This window comes from Oncorhynchus masou, chromosome 21 (assembly GCF_036934945.1).
Source record: "Oncorhynchus masou masou isolate Uvic2021 chromosome 21, UVic_Omas_1.1, whole genome shotgun sequence".
Lineage (NCBI taxonomy): Eukaryota > Metazoa > Chordata > Actinopteri > Salmoniformes > Salmonidae > Oncorhynchus > Oncorhynchus masou.
Window position 1 is genome coordinate 51,767,816 of NC_088232.1, and position 20,142 is coordinate 51,787,957.

Sequence of the window (20,142 nt, forward strand, 5' to 3'; positions counted from 1 at the left end):
TATAACCCCCAACATGATTGAAACAGGGTGAGCTGACCAGTTTATAACCCCCAACATGATTGAAACAGGGTTCGCTGACCAGTTTATAACCCCCAACATGTTTGAAACAGGGTGAGCTGACCAGTGCCTCACCCTAACTTTAAGGGCAACCTCCACCCTGGAGCACATTCAACAGACCAACGAAGGCAGAATCTTCTGAGATAAATGCGTTGTGTGGATGGGTCAACAGTGCCATCTAGCAGCAAGAAAACAGGTTTTGTCACATACACTGGATAGGTAAAGTGAACATGTGTTGTTTTACAGGGTCAGTTATAGTAGTACAGCACCCATAGAGCAAATGTAGGGTGAAGTGCCTTGCTCAATGGCACATTTTTCACCTTGTCGGCTCAGGAATTCGAACCAGCGACTTTTAGCTCCTAGCCCAACGCTAACTGCTAGGCTACCTGCTACTCTTACAGACTAGTAGTGCTGGTATGAGATGGGTGGTTGTTCATCCCGCAACAAGGGAGCTTCTCAGATGAGATGACAACTTGCACCAAATATATACGGTAATGACAAACTACAAAATGTAGCTTTGATCAGAATCCACGTCTCCAGAGGAAGTAGTTGTGTTCAATCAGCCTGAGTTATTCACTTCCTCCGGAATGCTGGCCTTCCAGGCAGAGTTGCAAAGAAAAAGCCATATCTCAGAATAGCCAATAAAACAAAAAGATTAAGATAGGCAAAAGAACACAGACACTGGACAGAGGAACTCTGCCTAGAAGGCCAGCATCCCGGAGTCACCTCTTCACGGTTGACTTTGAGACTGGTGTTTTGCAGATACTATTTAATGAGGCTGCCAGTTGAGAAATTGTGAGGTGTCTGTTTCTCAAATTAGACACTAATGTACTTGTCCTCTTGCTCAGTTGTGCACCAGGGCCTCCCACTCTTTCTATTCTGGTTAGAGACGTTTGAGCTGTTCTGTGAAGGGAGCAATACACAGCGTTGTACGAGATCTTCAGTTTCTTGGCAATTTCTCATATCGAATGGCCTTCATTTCTCAGAAAAAGAATAGACTGACGAGTTTCAGAAGAAAGTTCTTTGTTTCTGGTCATTTTGAGCCTGTAATCAAACCCACAAATACTGATGCTTCAGATACTCAACTAGACTAAAGAAGGGCAGTTTTATTGCTTCTTTAAACCAGAACAATTTTCAGCTGTGCTAACAATTGTAAAAGGGTTTTCTAATGATCAATTAGCCATTTTAAAATGATAAACTTGGATTAGCTAACACAACATGCCATTGGAACACAGGAGTGATAGTTGCTGATAATGGGCCTCTGTACACGTATGTAGATTTTCCATTTAAAAAAAAAAAATCCCCCCCCAAAAAAATCAGCCCTTTCCAGCTACAATAGTAATTTACAACAATGTCTACACCATTTCTGATCAATTTTATGTGATTAACTGAACAATTCTCTTTATTTCAAAAACAAGGACATTTATGACTCAACTTTTTAACGGTAGTGTATATTTTGATTTTTTAAAAATGCAGTGATTCCACATCTGTAGCTGAATTGTTTTAAAAATGTTCATATAGGGCCGGCATAAAACACACATTTAAAAATAATAATAATAAGTGCAGAACATGAAGCCTGGGTGCCAGTCTGTTTCTGCTAGCATGTTTGGCATATGACAGCGAACGGCATGACAGCAGACTGGTCGCCAGGCTACAGAACACGTACAATTAAATCAAGTTCCAAAATGGGTCAAAACAGATTTCAGTCCTTCAAAATATATCTATAAAATAGAACAATGAGGCAAATAATGCTAAAAACAACCTTGTTACATTGAAGCTCTACCTTTTATTGTTATTCTTTAATGTAGCAGTAGGGCAGGTGGAAATAATTTAGCTTAGCCAAATCATCGTTGTTATCAATTGAAGAAGAAGAAGCCCCCCCCCCCCCAAAAAAAAGTTAAATACTGCGTTCTGAAGGGGTTAGACTAAATACAGTCGAGCTTGTAGGTGAAATGAGTCCTGTAACTCATCATCACGTCGTGGAGCTAATCGTTGTTACATCGTATAGTTAAAGCATTATATATTCTCCTTTTTTTAATGCAGACTACAGCATCTTAACTACACTTTTTATCCACAAATAGAAATAGGAAAGCTGTAGAGACCAAAGGAATACCCAGAGTTAACCATCCCGGAGACTGGGTTAAATAACTCTGTAGGTCTTAAGGTTAGTGTTTGGCACAGTGGGACTTTTTTGTAAAAAAAAAAAAAAAAGGGACTTTACAAATTAAAACATAGCAATGTATCAACCTACGTGACCATCAGAGGACCAAGCAACTTTCTGGTAGAGAACGCAGTGATGAGTATTAAACCTGTCGCCCGTAATAAAGGAATGTGCTAAAGATAAACTGCATCTCAGGGCTTTAATGAAGTGGCAGCTGTGTTCATATAGAGGATGTTGCCATAGTCTAAGACCGGTAGGAACGTCGACTGAACGATTTCTAACTATTTAGTGAAAGGCATGACCTACTTATAAAAAAATATATTCTCTGTTTAACTCATCAATATGCTTTATATTGAAAGACAGATTTTCACTTATCCAGATGCCCCAATATTTGTAAGCAGAGACACAAATCAATATGGGCACCATCCAAAGTACATTTGCATGCACACTATAGAAGAACATACAGTATACTTTGTTTGACCTACATTCAATACTAATTTCAGGTCAAAACATTTCCCTGTAGTTCAGATACAGCCTCGTCAACCATGGGAGCAATAGCATACAAAACAACATGGTTGGTGTGCAGGTTAGGTAGTACCAAAGGTACTGTAAACAAGGTAGCGAAGTAGAAGTCTATATCGAGTACCGTCAGAAAGTATTCATACCCCATGACTTATACCACATTTTGTTAAAGCCTACATTTTTTAAACAGATTGAATACATTTCCCCACCCATCTACACACATAAATGTGAAGGTGAAAACATGGCATTGGAAATGCAAGCAAATTTACTGAAAAATTATATACAAAAATATCAAATTACGTAAAAATATTTCACACCCGAGTCAATACTTTGTATTAGTACCTTTTGCAGCAATTACAACTGTGAGTCGTTCTGTGTAACTCCACCCCTGGATTGTTCAACATTTGCCTCAAAACTCTTCAAGCTCTTGTCAAATTGGTTGTTGAGCATTGCATGACAACCATTTTTCAGATCTTGTCAAATTCCACTCAGGAATTTTCACTGACTTCTTGGTAAGCAACTCCAGTGTATATTTGACCTTGTGTTGTAGGTTATTGTCCTGCTGAAAGGTGAATTCATCTCCCAGTGTCTGTTGGAAAGCAGACTGAACCAGGTTTTCATAAAGGGTTTTGCTTGGCTCCATTCCGTATATTTATTTTTTAATCCTGAAAAACTCCCATCCTTAACAATTACAAGCATACCCATAACATGATACAGCCACCACTATGCTTGGAGAGTGGTACTCAGTAATGTGTCGTATTGAAAATCATGACAGAATGTTAATTGCTTTGCCACATTTTTGGAAGTATTTCTAGAGTGCATTGTTGCAAACAGGATGCATGTTTCGGGAATATGTTTAACTCTGTACAGGATTCCTTCCTTTTACTGTCATTTAGGTTAGTATTGTGGAGTAACTACAATGTTGATCCATCCTCAGTTTTCTGCTATTACAGCCACTAAACTATGTAACGGTTTTAAAGTCACCGTTGGCCTCATGGTGAAATCCCAGAGCGGTTCTCTTCCTCTCCGGCAACTGAGCTAGGAAGGACACCTACCACTTCATAGTGGACTGGGTGTACTGATACTTCACCATGCTCAAAAATGTCTGCTTTTTTCCCCCATCCATCAATAGATCAACCTCCCTGGTCTTCGTTGTTGAATTTGTGTTTGAAATTCACTGCTTGACAAAAGGGACCTTAAAGATAATTGTATGTGGGGGGGGAAGAGAGAGACGAGGCAGTCATTCCAAACACAGGTTAAACACTTATTATTGCACACAATGTGAGTCCATGCAAACTTCAGCACAGTTTTCCTCCTGAACTTATAGAGACTTGCCATAACAAAAAGGGGATTGAATATGATCGACTCAAGACATTTCAGCTTTTCAAGTTTAATGAATGCAACATTTTTACCAAAGCATAATTCCACTGACATGGAGCCAGTGTCAAAAAAAATCTCAATTTAATCAATTTTAAAAATTCAGGCTGTAACACAAAATGTGGAAAAAGTCAAGGAGTGGGACTTTGAAGGAACTGGATGGTAGCAGTACAGTGATACTTTCCTTGGCCATGTTCAGTCTCCCCCCATTTTTTGTTACCCCTCTTTGTCCCCAATTGGTAGTTAGTCTTGTCTCATCGCTGCAACTCCTGTACAGACTCAGGAGAGGCGAAGGCCGAGAGCCGCACTGCTTCTTGACACAATGCCCACATGACCCAGAAGTCAGCCGCACCAATGTGTCGGAGGAAACACCGTACACCAGGCGACCATGTCAGCATGCACTGCGCCCGGCCCGCCACAGGAGTCGCTAGGGCACGATGGTACAAGGATATCCCTGCCGGCTAAACCCCCCCCTCAACCCCAACGACACTTGGCCAACGGGTCTCCCGGTCACGACAGAGCCTGGACTCGAACCCAGAATATCTAGTGGCACAGCTAGCACTGCGATGCAGTACCTTAGACCACTGCGCCACTCAGGGGGCAGTCTGCTTTTTTTCTATATCCTTGTGTTGTTTGACCTTGTGCCTATTTAAGCTTGTCAATTGAGTGAAGTTCTTCCCACAGTCGGAGCAGTGGTATGGCTTCTCACCAGTATGTACTCTCTTGTGTACCTTTAGTCTTTGTACATTTACAAAACTCTTTTCGCATTCAGAACAGGCGTGAGGTTTCTCTCTCACGGTGTGAGTTTTCTGGTGCTTTCGACAGGTTCCCGCGAGCGTGAAACGCTTCTCACAGACAGGGCATTGATAAGGCTTATCGCCACTATGACTGCGCATGTGGCCTTTTAGCTCACAGCTCGACGAAAAACCTTTTCCACAAATAATGCAGTTGAAAGGCCACTTCCCTGTATGCGTCGATGATTGATGGTGTTTAAGGGAATCTACCCGGATGAAACATTGATCGCAGTCGGGACATTGGTACGGTTTCTCTCCGGTATGTGTTCGCTGATGTATCTTCAAGCCACATGTATTGGAATACTGTTTCCCACACTCAGAGCAGACAAAGGGCTTTTCCCCCGTGTGCATTCGCTGGTGGACTACAAGTTGGTGTCGGTAACCAAAACACTTTCCACAGTCAGAGCAAAGGTAAGGTTTTTCTCCCATGTGCGTTATACTCCGATGTTTTTGTAAGAGGTTGGAAAGGCAATAACTTTTATCACATTCAGAACATTGATATGGTTTCTCTCCGGTATGTCTTGACATATGAACTTTCAACTGAATTGATCTTGAGAACTTCTTATCACATTGCTCACATTGGAAAGATTTGTGTCCCAGATGTAAGAGCTTGTGTTGATTTAAGCATCCCGCCGAGGAGAAATTTCGCCCACAGTCAGAGCAGTGATGAGGCTTCTCTCCCCTGTGAATTCTTTCATGTGCTTTTAAGTCCTCTTCGATAAGGAAGGTCAGACCACAGTCAGAGCAGAGGTGAGGCTTCTCTCCAGTGTGCTCTTGCATATGTCTCTTGAATTGTAACGCATAAAGGAAATATGAATTACAAACGGCACAATGGTAAGTTTGCTCTCCAGTGTGTGAGTACATATGTATCTTAAGTTGTAATTGTCTTGAGAAACTCTTCTCACAATGAGAGCACTGGTAAGGTTTCTTGCCAGCATGTACTGCCAAGTGTTGTTGAAGATTAGATTTTCTGTAGAAACTCTTCTCACAGATGGGGCACTGGTGAGGCTTTTCCCCCGTGTGTATTTGCTGGTGCCTAGTAAGACTGCGTAGTTGAGCAAAGCTCTTTCCACAGTCAGAACAAATACAGGGCCTTTCTATATGCGAGTTTGCCCTATGATCTTTTAATCTTCTGGAAGTCGGATACCTTACCAGTGTACGAGAAGTTATCTCGCAAGCATGTAAAAGCAAGTGTTCTTTAAGATACGATTGTTTTGAGAAACCCTTCTCACAGTGAGGACACGGATGAGGGTGAGGGTTCTCTACAGAATGTTCCTGCAGGCGTTGATTAATATTTAAACGTTTTTCGACGGCATGTATTTCCTGACATTGTTCTCCTACATTTCTGGTACTTGGTGACCCATCAGAATCAGTGTGAGTCATCATATGTTCTTTCAATCCATCTGAAGTACTGTACCTCTTCTCACATTGCAGACAGTGGAAAGGTTTCTCTCCCATGTGTAACTGCATGTGTTCCTTTAAAGTTTCCTCAGCAGAGAACCTTTGATCACAGTCGGGGCAGTGGTGAAACATCCCTACCTCGTGAATTAACAGGTGGTATTTAAGATGCGGCTTGGTTTTAAAACTCTTCTTACATTGACCACATTGGTACGGTCGCTCCCCAGTATGCGTCATCGTATGAACTTTTAGCTGATCTGAATTGGTGTACCCCTTGTCACATTGCGTGCAACAGAAAGGCTTAATCCCTAAATGTATCCGCTTGTGTTTAGTTAAATACCGCGCTGTAGAAAATTTTTGCCCACAGTCAGAACAGGGGTGAAGCTTCTCTGTGTGAATCGCCTCATGTGCTTTTAAGTCCTCTTCTATAAAGAAACAAAGATCACATTTGGAGCAGAGGTGAGGCTTCTCTCCAGTGTGCTCTTGCTTATGTCTCTTAAATTGTAATGCATTAACGAAATATGAATTACAATCTGAACAACGGTAAGGAGTCTCTCCAGTGTGTGTGTACAGCTGTTGAGTATGGTCTGATGCTGTGCAGGTCTTCTCACGGTAAGGGTATTGACACAATTTCTCTCCAGAATGTACTAACACGTGATTAGGATCAGAACTTTTTACTACAGCATGTGATACTTCCTGACATTGTTTTTCACAGTCAGGGCATTGGTAAGGTCTCACACCAGAGCATATAACCATATGATCTTTCAACTGATCTGATCTAGTGTACTTCTTACTACACTCCAGGCAGTGGAAGGGTTTCTCTCCTGAATGGAACAACGGCATGCGTTTCCTGATACATCCTGTCAAAGAGAAACTTCTGCCGCAGTCAGAGCAGTTCTGACACTTCTCTTTAGGATGGACTGTCTTGGCTATCTTTGACAATGTCACAGTAGAGACACTTTCTTTGCTACCCGAACAGTGGGGAGGCGTCTCTCCAGAGTGCAGGTGCCGTTTAAGACGTGACTGTTTTGTGAAGCTCTTCTCACGTTGAGAACTGTGAGATCTCTCTTTTTGGAGTCTTGGGGACTCTTTTGGGGGTCTTGGGGACTCTTTTGGGGGTCTTGGGGACTCTTTTGGGGGTCTTGGGGACTCTTTTGGGGGTCTTGGGCTCTTTCCTGTACGAATGACAGAGAAAAAAAACATGTCAGCTGCTGAAACAAGTTACACCATATCAATTGAACACAGTTGGCATCTTAGCAGTAGATATTAAAATATTTTGGGGGCAGCAGGTAGCCTAGTGGTTAGAGCGTTGGACTAGTAACCGGAAGGTTGCAAGTTCAAACCCCCGAGCTGACAAGGTACAAATCTGTCATTCTGCCCCTGAACAGGCAGTTAACCCACTGTTCCTAGGCAGTCATTGTAAATAAGAATTTGTTCTTAACCGACTTGCCTAGTTAAACAAAGGATAAATAAGCGTTTAAAAAAAAGTTATACCATATCAATTGTTGAACAGTTGGCATTTTAGCAGTAGATAAAATAAAAATAAGAGTCATTAAACAGAATAAAACAGCATAAATACTACTTGTATGAAGTATTTTGGGGACCCAACAGACAGTTCTACTATATCTAGGAATCAATAACTTAAGGATAGGATATGTTGTAGAGCATGTGTTTTCCCACCTCCTCTGTCGTTGCCTTCCAGCGATTGGACAAGACACCCAAGGATTCAGGGTCAAATACATCGTTTATAAAAAATAAAAATAAATAAATGAAAACATGCCCTAAACACTTTCAATGCACGCTGTTCTGTTCATACCGTCATCAGCAAAGACAGAAATCATCTCCTCCTCCTCTTCTACTTTGATGTTGACTCTCTGGCCCGGTATAAACCTGCAGTCCTCCAGCAGCACGGTTAACCTCTTTAGAGTCTGCCAAGACGCCATCTCTGGGGCATGCTGCCCACCGTCACAACCAGGACCCAGTGACTCTGTACATTTGGTCTCAGACTTGAAAGAAAGAGGTGAGTTGGGTTAATCTTCACTGTTCTAAAAAAAAAAAAAAACCACCACACACACAGAAGGGGAACTCAAATTTTAAGCAGGTTAGCAGCGAGGTAGCAGTCGTTTGTTAAGCAGCGGGTTAGCAGTCGGTTGTCAACTTCTTCGATATAGGGGGCGCTCTTTTAATTTGAATTTTAAAAAATGTTCCCGTTTTAAACAAGATATTTTGTCACAAAGATGCTCGACTATGCATATAATTGACAGCTTTAGAAAGCAAACACTGACGCTTCCAAAACTGCAAAGATATTATCTGTGAGTGCCACAGAACTGATGCTACAGGCAAAACCAAGATGAAATTTCAAACAGGAAATGGCCCAGATTCTGAAGGCGCTGTGTTCTAATGTCTCCTTATACGGCTGTGAACGCGCCAGGAATGAGCCTACACTTTCTGTCGTTTCCCCAAGGTGTCTGCAGCATTGTGACATATTTGTAGGCATATCATTGGAAGATTGACCATAAGAGACTACATTTACCAGGTGCCCGCTTGGGGTCCTCCGTCAAAATTATTGCGTTATCTTCAGCTGCGTGCATTTTTCCATTTTCTTCAGAGGAGAAACAACTGCCACGAATGATTTATCATCGAATAGATATGTGAAAAACACCTTGAGGATTGATTCTAAACAACGTTTGCCATGTTTGTCGATATTATGGAGTTAATTTGGAAAAAAGTTTGGCGTTGTAATGACTGAATTTTTGGGTTTTTTTCTTAGCCAAACGTAATTAACAAAACGGAGCGATTTCTCCTACACAAATAATATTTTTTGAAAAACTGAACATTTGCTATCTAACTGAGAGTCTCCTCATTGAAAACATCCAAAGTTCTTCAAAGGTAAATTTTATTTGAATGCTTTTCTTGTTTTTGTGAAAATGTTGCCTGCTGAATGCTAGGCTAATGCTATGCTAGCTATCAATACCTCTTACACAAATGCTTGTGTAGCGATGGTTGAAAAGCATATTTTGAAAATCTGAGATGACAGTGTTGTTAACAAAAGGCTGGTTAGCAGTCGGTTGTTAAGCAGCGGGTTAGCAGTCGGTTGTTAAGCAGCGAGGTAGCAAACGGTTGTTAAGCAGGTTAGCAGCAAGGTAGGAGTTGGTTGTCACCGTTTTCCTCACCCTGTTTGTTCGTGTGTGAAATTGTGAGTGAACAAGTTCAATTATATGGTAAAACATAGACACTGGTTCTATGTTCCAGTTCCCTTTAACAGTCCATTTTTTCAACCTGAAGTGCTAGGACCTACGCTGCGGAGGCCCAGTTAACCTTCCTGATTCAGATCCTAGCCGTTCATGCATGTTCAAGTCTTTATAAACGGAATGCTCACCCCCCACTCTCACCTGTGGTATAATGAGCCAGTGTGGAACTGGCTCTGCCTCCAGCTTCCTGCTGGGAAACCAACCCCCTCCCTCTTCATTCTGTTCTCCATGGCAACATGCTTGTGAGCTGCCCGCTGTCGCTGATTGGCTGGGACCCGTGGGGACAACGCTAGCCTCTTCTATTCCGGTGATGTCTTCTTTCAGTTGTAGTAACCGAGACATTCCTTGTTCCTCAGATTCTGTTAAATCAGCACTCTCACAATATTCCTCCATTATTTTACGACGCAGTGAGCGTCTACTCTCTCCTTTGCCTTCAGACCCATCTCGGCCACATATTCCACACCGCTCGCATAGATAACGTAAATGATCCTCGGTTAAAGTCCATAAACTCAGTGCTATGTCATCCAACAGCGTTTTCCTCTCTGGACTCATTTTTCCACGTGGTAAACAAGGCAATAGTCAGTTTGGTAAATGATGACTTGCCAGCTGGTTACTCTTCAAAATTTCTCACAATCCCCAATTAGCACTCAACAGGCAGGCGGCCCGCCAAAGCGATTCTGGTGCTTTTAGATGCAAATCAACTCGCCAGAGATACAAAAACTTGTCTGCTCTAGCTTTTCTTCTGCGCCCGTGCTCACATGAAGATCAGTCAAAGTGCTGTTTTCAGCATCAAAGGAGAGGAGCAAGATGAGTATGTCCCGCCATCCTTAAAATTAGAACACACACACAAAGAAAACTCAATGTAAGCCAACTGAGTTTATAAAAAAAGGTATTCAGTACAGTCAAACATTCACTATTATTATACTGATGAGCAACATGTTAGCATGAGGTAATAGCCTCCTACAATTTTTTTAACATTTAAATTCTGCTATCCCTCGACCTACTTAATTTTGGGTTGAAAGGGTACATTCTAATGTGCATTCCATCTAAATGTGGGCCACCAGTCAGACTTTACAATGGGGAAATGAAATGCATCTCATTTTCATCATACCCAGAAATCTCAGCAGGCAGGCGCCCCTCCAAAGTGATTCTGGCGGTGCGACAGCAGACTTGCTTATACTGGCCGGGCTTTCAAATGCAAATCAACCCGCCAGAGATAGAAATCACTTCATAAAGCCATCTCATTTTCACCATAATCTCGGTTGATAAGCGGTGAACATTTCAGGAATCGGACAATAATATCTGCCAACATTGGTATCGGCCCGATGTCTAGTTCAACATGTGCAAAACCGATTGTAACGGATGTGAAACGGCTAGCTTAGTTAGCAGTGCGCGCTAAATAGCGTTTCAATCGGTGACGTCACTTGCTCTGAGACCTTGAAGTAGTAGTTCCGATGTCTAGTTCAACATGTGCAAAACCGATGTCAAAGCTGACGTGCATACCTATATCACGTAGGTACATGACGCCATGTAAAATTGTGCTACACGGGCAACACGGCATTCCTAACCTAGCCCACAATGTCTGCTGTGTGGATCGAGCAGTCAACAAGTCCAGCAGTCATTTGAAAGAGTAAGAACATTTCAGCGAGACAACTCAAAGGCGAAATCCATTAAAACGCTGAGATTGAACTCATTGCCCTTGACAATCAACCGTTCTGTCGTGGGTGATGTTGGCTTTCACCGACTGGTCGAGCACCGGTACACACAAACAAAAATCTGAGCTTGTGGGGCAGTATTTTGACATCTGGATGACAAGCATGCCCAAATTATACTGCCTGTTTGGTACTCAGGCCCAGAAGCAAGGATATGCATATAATTGGTAGATTTGGATAGAAAACACTAAAGTTTTCAAAACTGTTAAAATAATGTCTGTAAGTATAACAGAACTGATATGGCAGGCAAAAACCTGAGGAAAATCCATCCAAGAAGTGGGATTTTTTTTGATAACTGAACAAATTACACCAACAAAACTGAGTTTTTGGGATATAAAGAGAGACGTTATCGAACAAAACAAACATTTATTGTATAGCTGGGACTCTTGTGACTGCAACCAGATGATCTTCAAAAGGTAGGTGATTCATTTTATCCCCATTTCTGACTTCTGTGACTCCTCTACTTGGTTGGAAAATGTTTGTATGCGTTAGTAATACAATATTGGGTGGGATTAAAAATATTTTATATGACTATGTTTTGTTAACTAGTAAATAGCGGCCTACAGCAGTGTGTTCATTCATTTGTTCAAATCATTTCTAACTTTCAGCAAGTTAGTTTTTGCTACCATGTGGCTTTTAGCGCTCGAGCCTGCTAACTAATGAGTGTTAATTCACCTGTTTCCATACATGTTTAATTTTAAAACATTTATCTTACAAAGGGAGTTGTTTAATCTAACTGCTTAAATATTTCTGTACATGGAATTCTATACCTTTTTTGCCTCATCTTTAAAGAAAAATGCCACGGGCACTATCTGATGTGTGGAGACATTTCACTGCAGCTAATGTAGAAGGAAAAGCTGTGTACATTTGCAAATACTGTGCCAAATCATGTGTGAAGAATGCAACAAATATGCAGAATCTGGCAGAGTGCATAAAGTTCCGCTCACGACAAGCAACCTCTGTCCCTCTACTTCTATTCGAGGTGAAAATGATGAATCAGACACCTTATCGATAGCAACAGCTCATGGTCCTGGAATCAGGTTTTTTGACTCAATGGAGGAAATTAGTCAGAAATGCTGATGAATGTCTTGCTCGAGCTGTGTATGCAACTCTGATGCTCACACGCAATGTGTATTGGAAGAGATTTCTGAATGTTCTTCGCCCAGCATACACCCCTCCAACCAGACATGCTTTATCTACTCATTTGCTGGATGCAGAGTTCAACAGAGTTCAAGTGAAGGTCAAGCAAATCATAGAGAAAGCAGACTGTATTGAAATCATCTCTGATGGGTGGTCGAATGTTCATGGGCAAGGAATAATTAAATACATCTCCACCACTCAACCAGGATTCTACAAGAGCACAGACACAAGGGACACACCGGTCTTTACATTACAGATGATCTGAAAGCAGTCATCAATGACCTTGGACCACAGAAGGTATTTGCACTGGTGACAGACAATGCGGCGAACATGAAGGCTGCTTGGACGAGTCCTACCCTCACATCACACCCGTTGGCTGTGCTGCTCATGGATTGAATCTGCTCTTCAAGGACATCATGGCACTGAAACAATGGATGCACTCTACAAGAGAGGCACGGAAATGGTTAGGTATGTGAAGGGTCATCAAGTTATAGCAGCAATCTACCTCACCAAGCAAACTGAGAAGAATAAGAGCACCACATTCACATTGAAGCTGCCCATCAACATCCATTGGGGTGGGGTCATGTTTGACAGTCTCCTGGAGGGGAAGGAGTCTCTCCAAGAAATGGCCATATCACAGTCTGCCGATACGGACAGCCCCATCAAGAGGATCCTCCTGGATGATGTATTTTGGGAGAGAGTGGTAAGCGGCCAGAAACCTATAGCAGTAGCCATTTCACAGATTAAGGAAGACAATGCCATCCTGTCTGATGTTCAGACTCTGCTTGCAGATATAAGAGAAGAAATCCGTACTGCCCTGCCCTGCCCACTTCACTGTTGCTCCAGGCAGAGGAAACTGCACTTCTGAAATACATCAAAAAACATGTATGGGCTTCAGGCAGAAGTCTTCATGCCGCAACTTACATGTTAGACCCCAAGTATGCTGGCAAGAGCATCCTGTCTGGTGCAGAGATCAACAAGGCCTATGGTGTCATCACTACTGTGTCTCGCCACCTTGGCCTGGATGAGGGCAAGGTTCTTGGAAGTCTGGCGATGTACACTTCCAAGCAAAGGCTTTGGGATGAAGATGCAATATGGCAGTCATACCAACATGTCTCATCAGCCACCTGGTGGAAGGGACTTCGTGGATCTGAGGCTCTTTCCCCTGTTGCCTCAATCATCCTCCAAATCCCACCAACATCAGCTGCCTCAGAACGCAACTGGTCCTTGTTTGGGAACACACACACACACCAAAGCATGCAACAGGGTGACCAATACAATGAAAAATTGGTGGCCATTCGGGCAAATTTGAGGCTTTTTGAGCCTGACAAAGAGCCATCTTCAACAAGGTTGGAAAGTGACAGTGAAGATGAGGCCTCAGAGTCTGATGTTCAAGAGGTGGACATTGAGGAGGTCCATGGAGAAGACATGGAAGTCTGAGAGGAAGACAACCAAAGCTTTAGTTCCTTGATCATCATTTTACAGATGTACGTTGAAAATGTTTTTGGGAGATGCGATGGATCATTGGGGATCATTCAATATTCCCTTTCTTTTGTTGTTCAGTGAAATCACGTGAACAGTCTAACAGTCGTTTAATTAAAGTTCAATGCGTAACTAAATAGTTTATTTCTATTTAATAATTTGTCAATTATGTCTACTTATGACAGGGTAAAAGGTTTATTTTTGTCTCCATATGATATGGTAAATATATCCAAAGCTAAATACATTACATTTAAATGGTATTAATATTAATTTGCTTTAATTCCCATATATTCCCACGGAAATTTTCCACAAAATGTGCAACCCTAATACCAAGTGCACAACTTTTCAGATGTTGCCCTAGCGAAGTTCCACAGTAATAGCGTCATTGCTATTAGCCTCACGACTGACATTTGGACGAGCAATATCAGCCCCATGAGCATTCTGAGTCTGACAGCACAGTGGGTCGTGGAGGATTTCGTACTGAGGATAGTCGTATTGCTGATGAATTTGCTGGTGCTCATACCGCTGCTGCCATTTCTATGGCATTTGTGAACATGCTTGGAAACATGAACACACTCCTAACGCCATTCGAACAACTGACTGGAGAAATAAGCTCATCAACTGTGTCTGCAGCAGACGTGATACCCTCTGTCATGGCATTGAAACGCTCAACAAAACTGCCGATACAGACCGTGAACAAGCGAGTCGGTGACATTCTCCCTTTACTGTGTCGCCACCATGCAAGTACCTCTACTTCGATGCAGACAAGAAACCGGGTTTACGTGAAATGTTACCTACACAGCTGGACAAGATGGAAATGGACACAGTGGCAGTGCGCACCGATGAAGAGAGGCTATGGACAGAGAGCTGAAACTTCACTGCTTGACACGATGAAATCCTGGTTGAGAATGAAATGACAATAACAAAACAGCACAGCAAATAAGTGAAAGAAATTGGTTTTGATGATGTTCTACTGGTAGTGGGGACATAAATGTGGGGACATAAATGTCAACAAAATAACTTTTGGTCAGTGTGGTTGTAACCTTTATTTAACTAGGCAAGTCGGTTAAGAACAAATGTGTATTTACAATGATGGCCTCCCCCTGGCCAAACCCAGATGACGCTGGGCCAATTGTGCACCACCCTATGACATGCAGTGCCTTAGACCACTGTGTCCATGTGTGTGTTACTATTTAACTGCACTAGAATGCTTTAAGGCCGCTAAAATTGTAAATATCGGTATCTTTTATGAGGGGGGCAAGGAAAATATTGGATATTGGCCGAAAATGTCATATCAGTGCATCACCAGTTGACAGACCTGTCTCGGTTGATAGATATACAGCTAGACAGAGATCCTAACATAAACCCACCTACTATAGACATCGTTCGACACCCGTGTCTGTCTACCTGTTCAGAAACGCTTTTCCCACTTTGTAGTCTGTGGCATCGCCTACCGGTGGCCAAGAAATAATTCCATCCAATTGTTAAGATGCTAAATCAAAACATGGATGCCAATGTTGGCATCCGATTGGCACTCCCTTCAGCTGCTTGTCTGCTCCCTGTCTGTGGAGGTATGGGGCACGAGCGGTGTTCAGTACGAAACAAAGTACGGCAGCGTTCAACTGAACAGAAACGGTGGTGTTCTCAGCGGCCAGTCCAAAACGGGGGGGGGGGTCTGTCAGCATGGCCGTTGTCCTTTAAAAGACTTCCCTGCCTGCTTCAAGCCACACCCACCACATGTACCTCAGTCTATTCAAGAATGTTTTGGGGAGTCTATTCAAGAATGTTTTGGGGAAATGTGTTGTTCTGTACCACCCGTAATGAAACGTAGCTAGGACAGCTTGCCTGCCAATGCTTTACCCAACTGAAACAGTCCATGCCGAATGGCTGGAGGAAGCAAACAATGTTCCAGGCCAGCTGTGATTTACAACCTAAACAGCGAAGTTTGTTGGACTACCAAGAAATGTATTGGTGAATTATATTAATCACGCATTGAATCTATTCTGCCAACAAGGCCAGTTTATACTTGGTCTAACTACATGACTGTTCTCTGTAGACCAGGGTTCCCCAACGAGCAGACTGCTGGACAAATGTCCCCACCTCCCATGGATTAGATTATCATCTCTATGTTTATTGTTGAACAAACTACTAAAAACACCAATATATTAGCGCCATGTGACTTTAATTTTGGAAATCTGTTCAAGTATTCCCACGCATAATAGATATTTGATCGATCATGCACAAATGTAAACAAGGTTTGAAATGATTGTTTTAGTCAAATATTATCTGTTTTGCCTTGTGATCAATTTGCAGTTTACTAATTATATTACACTAATTATATTCCCACCCTCTGGCTCAAGAACAAATTGTCCAGCAGCTGAATCTAGTTGATGATCCCCTGCTGTAGACAATTACAATGTTCAAGTGTTGCTGAAAACAACATTTAAATTATACGCCGGTGGAAAGTCAGATTGTCGCTGCGACGGAGTTCCTTTGTCGCAGAGACATGAAAAAAAAATGAAAAAAAAAAAAAAAAAAAGAGTTGAAGTCTCTGGACTTCAGCAACGTCCATTGTGGTGAACGGACTGCCACAACAACCAGACCAAATCTTCCTGTGACGAGATTCAGGAGTTCTACAATTCTCAGAGAGAATTACTTAACTCATTTTCTATAAGCTCACCATTACTTTGCAAATAACATTTTGTTGTGGGTTTATTTCCCCTAATAATACATAGAAAGTAGCTAAAGATGTTGTCGGCTATATTATTATTTGTATTTTATCCTGTTATATTATTAAACTTATTAAAATAAGTGTGTTGACTGATCAGGTAAGTGAGTCTTCTGTTTAATGAATCAAATAACCATTGCTTTTATGTTCATGGCACAGCCAGATCAGAGACTGAATTATATCATGGATTCCTTTATGGATGGTGTATATTCAATGGATTTATTAAATAGAGGTCCACCCGGGACTGGCCCATGTTTGCTCTCACTTTTAAACTTGCCAGCGTGTGCACGGGAGGTAATAAACGCTTAGGGCCTATGCCGGCAACAATGGGACTATGAATTGGGTTTTTAAAAAACGTCCTGATTTTTACAGCCAACATTTCATAAAGTCGGTTTGTAAAGGATATAGGATCATGTCAATTAATTACAGATTTCTTTATGTTTTTTTCCAAGGATGTTTTAGTCACAATTTTATATCGAGGTAAGATGTTTGGTACAGTATTACTCAAGTTCAAAAATGTACAATGTGTTGTCCTGGGGTGTAAAGCGTGACCATTTTAATTGCATATACGCCTAAATATTTTGCTGTGCGACCTGGAATTTGTATATACAAAAGTAAGGATTCTAGCATTATTCTAGCTTGATTACCTGAAATATTTTCCCATTGTGCTCCGAAATGTCTTTGTGTGGCCCTACATTCTTCAACTTAGGTGCACATGGGCTCCTTGTAAAAAAAAAGTTTTTAAAAAAAAGAGAGAGTAGAGCCCTGTTGTCTGGCTAACTGTCTTTGTTCTGTGGTAGGATTGGATATCACGCAATCCGCAGCTGTGTATCCCGTATTAGTGGGCATTGTTGAAATCAAAAACCAACCCTCAACTAAGTCCTGATGACCTCTCATACTCAAATATCACATTACACTTGCACTTTCAAGTGAATTTTGACACTGGAATAAATGTTTCTGACTAATATCGATGTCACACATGCTGTTTTCAACAAGTAGGTTCTCGAGTTCAGTTCTGCTTTAATGACAGTGATCCATTTTCTTCCCAGTGGGTGAGGCCGTTTAGGGAGTGGTATCTCTTCAACAAAGCAACACCCTGTAAGGAACAGTTGGTATTGCCTCAAATATAGCCTAGTATATAAAAATCAATAACAAAAATGGAAGCTATTAAAAAGGGCATAATGAATAAATCACATACATAATTCTTAAAACTAAATTATTTGGTGTATCACTGTGTCATCTTCAAATTATTTTTAATTCATTGTGTCCACCTGTGTGGTATGTTTTGAAAAATGGGCAAATAAATCAAATTCACAACAAACAAAAAAGCTTGCAGCAGTTAGCTGAAAGGTGGCAGAGTTCGATATGGAGAGAAATACCTTACTCGTGTTTCAAATTAACCTAGCTTTGGGAAACAACTGGAGTCTGTATTGGTTGGACCCCCCCTCCGTGCATCGTTCTGGTGGTGGAAAATAAACTACCACAATATAGCCGGCTTCAACAAAATAACATTTATTTTCAACAAAACTTATGTATAATCTCTAGGTACTCTACTTACCAGATGTAAAGATAGGTCTCCCTATCAAATAAACCTCAATCCAACTTTTGTCCGAACCGCACCATATACCCAAGATCCAGAGGACTGTCGTGAAACCCATCACTGTCGACACAGCAGGAATATGGTGCAGTTTAGACAGACGTTAGATTCGGGATATTTAATAGTGAGGGTCACATTTCACTTCAGGTCTGGTAGAGCTGGAGATTATACATATGCCTTTGTGGACTGGAAAGTTTTGGTTGTTGGTGTAAACTGGCTTTCTGGTAGGGTTATTCAAACCAATACACTGACGCCCTGATGTTGTCAGTTAAAAACTTAACCCATGGCTAGATGGTTTACTTAGGCTTTATTACGGTTCTCTGGGCGGTGGTTCCCCGCCAGACGCAAATCACGTCTTAAAGGAAAATTAATGTATAGCCTTGGGCGAAGGAGACAACAAATAGCAAGCGGGAGGCCTTTTTTTTCTTTTTAACATACTGGGATCGAGTCGGAAACTCGATACTATGTACCTTTGTTTGTCCTGTGATAAGGCGTCATTTTATTTGGGTGCTGCAACCCGTCGTTTAAAAAAAAAAATCCATTCTGTGTGACGACTGATATTCGGAGGTAAAGTATAGGACACTGCCAGAACTCATCGCGACGCCACTGAACTACATATCATGGAGTTGAAAATTATGTTAGGGTGTATACCTTCACAGCATCGTTTTAACAATAGGCATGTCATTTGAAGCTACATTATATAGTTAAGACAACGTGTTCAAATGTACACAAAAAAAATAAAACAATGTATAGTAAGTAGCACGTCCCCCATTTTGTTCACAAGACATGCTAACGTTAGCTAACTACTCGCTAGCGTGCATCATATTCATACCGAATAAACACATATCTAGTAGTTTTTGCACAAACCTGTATATAGTTAGTTGAATAACTCACCATATTAACGTTAAGCATGTATGAATCTCAAATCAGTCGAACTCGTGGAAATGCTCTCATTGCCATGCTCAAATTGAACTGATCGCAAGCAAATACTCATTTCCGGTAGCAGCAGCAGCTTCTTCTTCTTCTTCTTCTTCTTTAGAAAGAGTACATCCCGCCACATACTATGCGGGTCGGAAACAGGATTCCCCAAAAAACTACTAATTTTTTATAAATCGAACAGCTTTTCTGTTCAAAATAAATCAATAAAACTGCTCTGATCCATACGCATGCTCAAGGGGAACATGGGCGGGTCTTCCGGCGCCAGTACCCCTTGCAAGTCTTTCGCAGCGGTCTATGGCACTGCATCTCAGTGCAAGAGGTGTCACTACAGTCCCCGGTTTGAATCCAGGCTGTATCACATCCGTTCGTGATTGGGAGTCCCATAGGGCGGCGCACAATTGGCCCAGTGTCATCTGGGGGTAAGCCGTCATTGTAAATAAGAATTTGTTCTTAACTGACTTGCCTAGTTAAATAAAATAATTAACACACAGGGTATATTTTGTCTGGCAGCAAACATTTACTACAGGCTGTGGTGTGTCCACTAGCATCACTTGGTTTTTCAATTATTTTAAATCACCAACCGCACAAGAGATTCAATTGACCACTAACTTTTGCTCCCTCAATTTCCTTCACCCTTACAGGTCACTCCAGGAACTTGGGGTCATGATCCCCACCACAAATGCAACACATTAGTCCTTTTAGATTATACTCTGTTCGTCTGCACACACTTGAAACATGATCAAATCCTTCACAATTCTTACACTGCAGTGGTCTGGGGACGAAAGCTCTTATATAACTGTAGTGTCTTAGCTCTTATTACTTATTTCTAAAATAAGAAAGACTCTGTATGCAAAGAAATTAACTGGAGCTTCACATTTACTAAAACGAGTTGGTTCCAGAATAACATAGAACAACACTGCGCATGACCAAGGTTGCGCTATTCTTAAAGGGGACATCAGCAATTAACAGAACATAACAATAACC

General features: G+C 41.6%; 1 long non-coding RNA gene across 1 annotated transcript; it reads right to left on the reverse strand.

Moving 5' to 3' along the window:
• Positions 1-1,143: 1,143 nt before the first annotated feature.
• On the reverse strand, positions 1,144-19,373 carry LOC135508497 (uncharacterized). The gene is made up of 4 exons (XR_010450803.1): positions 19,114-19,373; positions 9,702-10,386; positions 8,126-8,315; positions 1,144-7,484 (listed from the first exon to the last, which is right to left on the reverse strand). It is a non-coding gene; the product is annotated as an uncharacterized LOC135508497 (long non-coding RNA).
• Positions 19,374-20,142: the final 769 nt, after the last annotated feature.